Below are 7,240 nucleotides of genomic sequence, written 5' to 3'. Positions count from 1 at the left end.
CTTACTATTACCTCTGCAATCAGACAGCAACTTACGTATCAAAACCAACTGTTATCTACTCATGACTGTGTATTCCCTGTATGTGCAATTACAATGTATACTCTCTAAGCGAACAAGTCTTCGGCTAAGATCTTCCATAGGAATTTGGCTGTAACCACAAAGATTTCAGTCTTCTGAGATGTGATACCATGTAGTCTGGTAGAATGTTACCAACATTTCTTACGAATATGAGGCCTCCATCTTCAGGGTCTTATCACTTTGCATGTTCCTCCAAAATGGTGGTAACATTCTACCAGTCTACAAGGCCTCACGTCTAAGAAGACAACACTTTTTCAAGTTACCAGGTGTTCAGAAAAGCCCATCAATTAATCCAAATTGTCACATGCTGATACTGTATGCAGATATGAGAGCCATAGTTTACAGGACGAGTTTCAGGAAAGAGGCATCATTGGCTGTACTTTATTCGATAAAAACTAGCAAAAGAGACGGTGCAAGCATACAGAGTCATCTTACACATCAACTAAAACTTTACCAAATGTTTGTATCTTCTAATACTTCTGTAAGTCATACATGAAAGTGATTTAGACCAACCAAAGCGGAAGCTGATATAATGCTTTAGACAGGTTTCATTATGGAACTCCCATATCACACTCCATCAAAATGCATGTTGCCTGTGAGAACTGCAACATACAACAATGGGAATAGAGACACAGTTCTGCCACAGAAAATGCTAAATTATCTGAGCCACGAATATCAGCTTTGTCATGCTATCATTACACAGCAAACAACACAGCAAGCCAAGAGTAAACACGGATAATACTAAGAATCTCCTCTCTCAAGATAGACAGGCGGCACAAGCTCAGCCACCTACAAGAAAGACAATAGGAGAATTGACATGGACCTGCATGGCTTATAAATTTTATTCTTAAACAAAAAGTTTTTAAAAAACTTTAAAATTTTTAATACCAGGAAGGCTGCTGTGACTGTGAAAGGATGAACATTGTGTACATTGTGTATTTCAGACAATATATGTGTATGTATATAATTTAACACCTATTGTAATAGTAGTCTCCGGAAAAAGTATTGATGCCCTCTGAGGATGATCCATAGGGATCGAAACATGTAAGGGTGATGAGTTTCAAATGATAAAACTTAAACAGTCACACTGGATGGTGGTGTTTTTGTCTTGGCATATGCAATTACTTTTATCTACACTGTGCAGTGTCTGTAATTGACCTCTAACAGAAATGAGTACCAGCAAACTTCCTGGGGGGGGGTTAAGGGTGGCCAGTGCATAAGGCTGACAACCTTCCTGCCATTTTTGAGCTGAATGCCTAGAGAAAATGTGGGACCCTCGACATCTGACAACCCTAGGGGCCTCCGCAGCCTGTTACAGGGATAACTTTACCTCTCAAGTTCTTTTCTTTATACGGAAAAACAGAACTCCTGTGATTTAGTGATTACTTCCTTACAGTATCCACCAGATTTGAATATACAAACAAGTTTACACATTATCAGATTTAAATCTTTCACAATGGTGAAAAATCTTATTCTGGTCTCCTAAGTTATGACAGTGTGTTGCTTGGTAGATGGTTACCAGCGAACATACTGCCCCTGGCTTCAACAGACCAGCAGAAAACTTTGGTAACCATGCCATAAGCCAGAAGACCATGAATGAATTTCACATAAACTGATATCAGGCATAATGTTATATTGCCGCATCCTGTTGCACTGCTTAGATCTGACTTTGCACTTTGCTTTGATGCCATCTGTGTTACACATCGGTTACTATTCTCTCATAGTTTTCTCTTTGTCATCACTATATGTTTCAGCCTAACTGACAGTCATCTTCAGGTGTACAGGTTGTTGTGATGAAGGAACCTGCTGCTTACTGTAATGCTGTTCTGTTTCTGTTATGTGGGGGCCTTGGATTGCATCTAGGTTAACCATCTGTTGTTTATTTAGGTGTCCTTGAGCTGCCCATGTCTGTTGTGCACTAGCTGGCCATCAACAAAACAAATTCCTGCCCCAGCAAGAACATTCAAGACAGCCACAGCCAAACAAAACCATGAAGCAAACACCAGCAGCTCAAGGACACCTAAACAAAAAACAGATGACTAACCCACATAACCAGATGCAATCCGAGTCCTCTACATTTACAGAAACAGAACAGCATCACGGTAAGCAGCAGGTTCTATGATCACAACAGTCTGTACACCTGATGACCATCAGTTAGGCCGAAACATGTAGCGGCAACAAAGAATAGCAAGTGAATAGTAACCGATGCCGCACACAGACAGCATCAAAGCAAAACACAAAGTCAGATGATATTATGCATATGTGTTATCCTCCTACATGCAAACATAGTAAAGCAAGAGAGGCAGTTTGTCGAACAAATAAGTATCAGTCTGACATGGCGGCACACATCAAACTGATATTTCTTCCTGTAATATTGTAATATTATCTTCCTGCCATGTTTCAGTCTTGTCATGCATAGATTTTCACTTCAGTCTTGACATGCTCAGATTTTCACTTCAGTCTTGACATGCCCAGATTTTCACTTCAGTCCTGACATGCACAGATTTTCACTTCAGTCTTGACATGCACAGATTTTAACTTCTGCTCTGATATGCATAGATTTTCACTTCAGTCTTAACATGCTCAGATTCTCACTTCATGCATAGATTTTCACTTCAGTCTTGACATGCTCAGATTTTCACTTCAGTCTTGACATGCAAAGATTCTCACTTCTGTCTTGACATGCCCAGATTTTCACTTCAGTCTTGACATACACAGATTTTCGCTTCAGTCTTGACATGCCCAGATTTTTATGGCATAACCTCAAGAGAAAAGGCTATCTGAAAGAGCCAAGCATGGATGATAGAGCAGCAAAATGGATGTCAGAGAAACGCTGTAACTTGCTTGCTACGAATGCACAGCAACAGCTCCTTGCTCTTATGGCAGACAAGTCCCTTGAGGTCTCATGCTGGTGAGTCACAGGCCTGAAACAATTACATGAATAGCATCAAAAAACAGGTTCTGATTTGCATGTGAATCTGTATGTATGGTTTCAAACTTGATCCACTTTTAATTTCAACAAAATGTAAAACTTCTATTTTTATTTCAGTTTTAGGGTTACTATTTCTAGCTGTAAATTGAATGTAGTGGGTTTTGTCAAAATTTATAGAAAGTTGGTTTACTTTGAACCATTCATTTATACTATGAAAAGTGTTGTTTATATTTACACAGAGATCATCATAGTTTGAACTTTTAACTAACAAACTAGTATCATTTGCATTATAATTTTCAGATTCCTTCCAGAGCAAGCAAATTGGGGTCAAATTGTTATTAGACTGAGAAACTGTCACACAGGTTGCTGCTATATGTTTAAATATATCTTCTTTTCCTCTCCTGTTCAGATGCATACCTTGTCTTGTAAAGAAGTGTCTGTTTAATTCACAGTTCATTACTGTGACATGTTCATGACATTTCATGATTTTAAACAGTTTCCTATCAAAGGCATTTATCTCATTATTTACGTAAGACCAATCTGCCAGGTCATGTCTATGTGGTATACCTAACAGAATAATATTAGTATGAGTATTATTACTTATAAAGTTTAAAATCTGTCTTAGTCCCATTTTAGAATTATTTTTTGAGATATCGTTTGCACCTCTACTAAATACAAGATCATCATTTTTTCCTAAGGTTAAAATAGTATCTTTTACAGAATTACTTAAGGTAAATAAATCAGCTCCTGGTTTTATAATTGCAATTACCTTATAAGTTTTATCAAGATTTTCTCTCAGTTTACTTGCACATCTCCTTACATGGCTGTTTCCAATAATTAATATAGTGTGGTTTCCTTTGTTCTTTGAAGCACTTGCTGCTGAACAGCAACTTTCTCCTTGGGAGCCTCTTTCTTATTCCTTGCATTAGCCTCAACGGTTTCCTCACCGTCATATGAATGCAAGATGTCACTGTTCAGAACTTTATTGTTATTAGATGTTACTAGACCATTTATTATCACTGAAATATTATTAATCATCTGTCCTTTTGCATCAGCCTTGTATTTACTGTCTCTTGCTTGAAAATTACTTTTGTTGATATTATTTTGTACAGTTTTACTTGGTTTGAGAATTTCTTCCTTTGTTGCTTCAGTAGACTTAATAACCTCACTGAGGTTAGATAAAATTTCAAAATGATTACTTGTTGTTACATATGTTTCCTCGTGGTCTTTTAACTTATCTGTTATCTTCATTTGCTGATTTCTTTGTATTTGGATCCAGTTTTTTTCACTTGGACATATTTGAGATCCATTTTCATTATTTTGTATGACACTTTTATTAGCACTAGACAATGCAACCGCACTGCCCAGCTCTTCCTTCAAAATTTCTATAATTTTTAGAGCAGATTCCAATTCCATTGTGATCTTACTCACTTCCAAGTTTAATCCTACACAACATTGACATTGTAATTCCGAGCATTTCATTATTTCCGTATTAATAAATTTACACATTTATGACCAATTACCTTTCCTTCTTTCTTCTAACAAATAATGAATCATTTAAACCCTCTCTCTCTCTCCAACATATGATCCCACAATGGCATACTTCAAATTCTCAATTTCTAACACGAATATAAGAGTGTTCATTATGAAAAAGTTAAATAGTTCCATCCAGTGTGACTAGTTAAGATTTTCTTATTTCAATTATTCATGCCCTTACATGTTTCGTTCTTCAGCGACCATCTTCAGATGGACACCTTTACATCAATACTGTTAGAAGCCACCATTACAGTACATGTTCTAAAAGTTAAAACATATACATACAATATAAATAATATACAATTGGTTGTAAAATCTAAAGTCTTTACAACTACAGCGGCTGTTCCAATACATTAAAATATTTTTAGATAGTTTGTTAAGATTCTATTGGAATCGTAAACCAAGCTGGTTTGTGTCGTCCCTCTTATTATTTCTTTTGACGGGGGCCGAATGTATGCCACCTTGTCGTTCTCGAGAAGACGGTTCTTTAATGTTGTCCTGTATCTGTTTGTGGCCCGCTGTGTTGTTTTCACGGAACTATTTTAACTTTTTCATAAATTAGTGTGATGGACCAGAATGAAACAAATCAAAAAAGTATTCATTATTTTACACATAAAATCAACATCTATATCTTTGTCATCACATTATATATATATATGTTTCATTCCACAGCATACTAACTGTGAGTCTGTTAATTCATTCGGTCACAATGACGGGCTTACGTTTACAAGCACCTCGGAGCTCAAGCACAGACACGTTCAACCACACCCCAACTGCAGAACTGCAGCTGCACTTCTAATAAGAGTCTATGTCGTCTATATGACTCAAATTTATATATCCATGAAGATGTATGATGAGCAATATTTGTAAACTACCCTGATCTCGTGCTTACAGAAGAAATTCATATAAAAAAATCATCACAGTATGCACATTAAGCTTTTAAATTACAAACATATATTACCGAATATTATTAATTAATTAAAATCCTGTAATCTCCACTCAAGTTAACATAACCTAAGTCGGCCCCTTCCTCTTCTCTATTGGCCGAAGGATCCTCCACAGATAACGGAAGATCAGGGGGTGGTCACTCACGGTCACTCAATTCTATTAGCGGACAACATAGCCAACCTTACGTCATGTAGCTTCACTGCCGCCGCCATCCAGCGGACACTCTCTTTTTACAAAATAGCTTCCGCTAGTGCCGAGAGCTCTGTCGGTAAGAGGGTATGCTATGTTACCACCAGCCCTGTCGGTAAGAAAGTATGCTATTATACCACCAGCATTTTTTTACTGCTCCCTCCAAAATCACTGGTTTACACGTATTGCTAGAATTAATAATCGATGTAAATGAAATGTTCATATTTTACAGGCACTGGTGGGAAACTTTCTCCAGATAAATAATGTTGCAACCTGATATCTTGTACTGCAGAGGTTCTTACTCCGTTGTGTGTTAGTGCAACAAAAGCTGTGAGAGCTTTTTGTGCACTTTCAGGATAAACTGATGAGGGTGTTAGTTTTGCTCCATTATAAGTGTTTATATTACTGTGTAGTGATGGATGTAGCTACATGTTTACATGGAATTACCTGTAAGTTTCTGACCCAAATGCCCTGCTGGTCCTGCAAGAATTCTTTTTCGAATTAAATATTACATTTGTTCAAATATATGTACAATGTATATATTAAATTTATGCATGTTCTAATAACCAGCATTTGTAATATGATGTTGGGAGCAATGCATGCTATAGCATTGTGTTTCTCACATTCATCCCAGCGAAGTAGAAATCTACAGATGAATGTGAGACACAGAATAAACATTAAGCTGTACAGTGTCTGCGGTATGGTCACACATGTGAACCTGACACTGCTGTGCAGACATTTTCTTCATACATTCTATATAAACATTAAAGGTTAATATTCTTTATGCTGTTACTCTCTTGAATGTATTGGATCAATGTTGTCATTTCATTCAAGCTTCTACATATTGAGAGCATGAAACATTTTTTAAAACCACTAACATTTGCATTTGTATAATTATTATGCAACTCAAGTCGAGAGACACACGAAATGGACTGTTGCAAAAAAAGTCACTTTTTATTCTCATAATCTTAAGTTATAAAATACTGAGAACAATTTCTTTATAAGATATGAGTTTCAGCTTCTGCAGTAAATAAATAAATGAAATGAGTGAATGAACTGTTGGCTGGGTGTGAGTCTGAATTGGTGATACGTTGTAGTGATTAATGGTGAAGGCTGTTTGGAATTATGGTAGTATAGTAGTGATGAAGAGAACTATTACAAACTGAAAACCAATGAAGTGAACTGTGTGAGAGAGCATTCTGTGCGTGTGCATGTACTAAATCTGATTTCTGAATGTGATGTATTGTACTCTGGTCCCACACTTCACTGCCTGGAATCTGTGGGGTGATTGTACATCACAGTGTACAGGAAACTGACAGACTGTCTTTAAGAAGTGTTAGTCATTCACAAAATAAAAGAAGTCACTTGACCATGTCTTGGTCTTAGATTTTGTCACAAAATTATTTACAGAATAAATATAAGAAAGGAGATTAGACTGCATCCAGATATAGAAAAACCTTGGTGTATGGGGAAAAGTACAAAGTATATAAAACAACTCATTCCTTAACTTCCGTCTATGATGCAAACACATGTCATGTGTCATTTATAATCAAATTT

The 7,240-nt window shown here is 36.6% G+C and overlaps 1 long non-coding RNA gene across 1 annotated transcript; it reads right to left on the bottom strand.

The window, feature by feature from the left end:
- Positions 1-1,341: 1,341 nt before the first annotated feature.
- Positions 1,342-5,616, bottom strand: LOC117282841. Its single transcript, XR_004513748.1, has 3 exons — positions 5,508-5,616; positions 3,780-4,455; positions 1,342-3,002 (listed from the first exon to the last, which is right to left on the bottom strand). It is a non-coding gene; the product is annotated as an uncharacterized LOC117282841 (long non-coding RNA).
- Between the last annotated feature and the right edge of the window lie 1,624 nt (positions 5,617-7,240).

Source organism: Cryptotermes secundus, unplaced genomic scaffold (genome assembly GCF_002891405.2).
Source record: "Cryptotermes secundus unplaced genomic scaffold, Csec_1.0 scaffold649, whole genome shotgun sequence".
Taxonomy (NCBI): Eukaryota; Metazoa; Arthropoda; class Insecta; order Blattodea; family Kalotermitidae; genus Cryptotermes; species Cryptotermes secundus.
The sequence above is the reverse complement of the archived record's forward strand: the minus strand, read 5'-3'. Positions and strand labels throughout refer to the sequence as shown.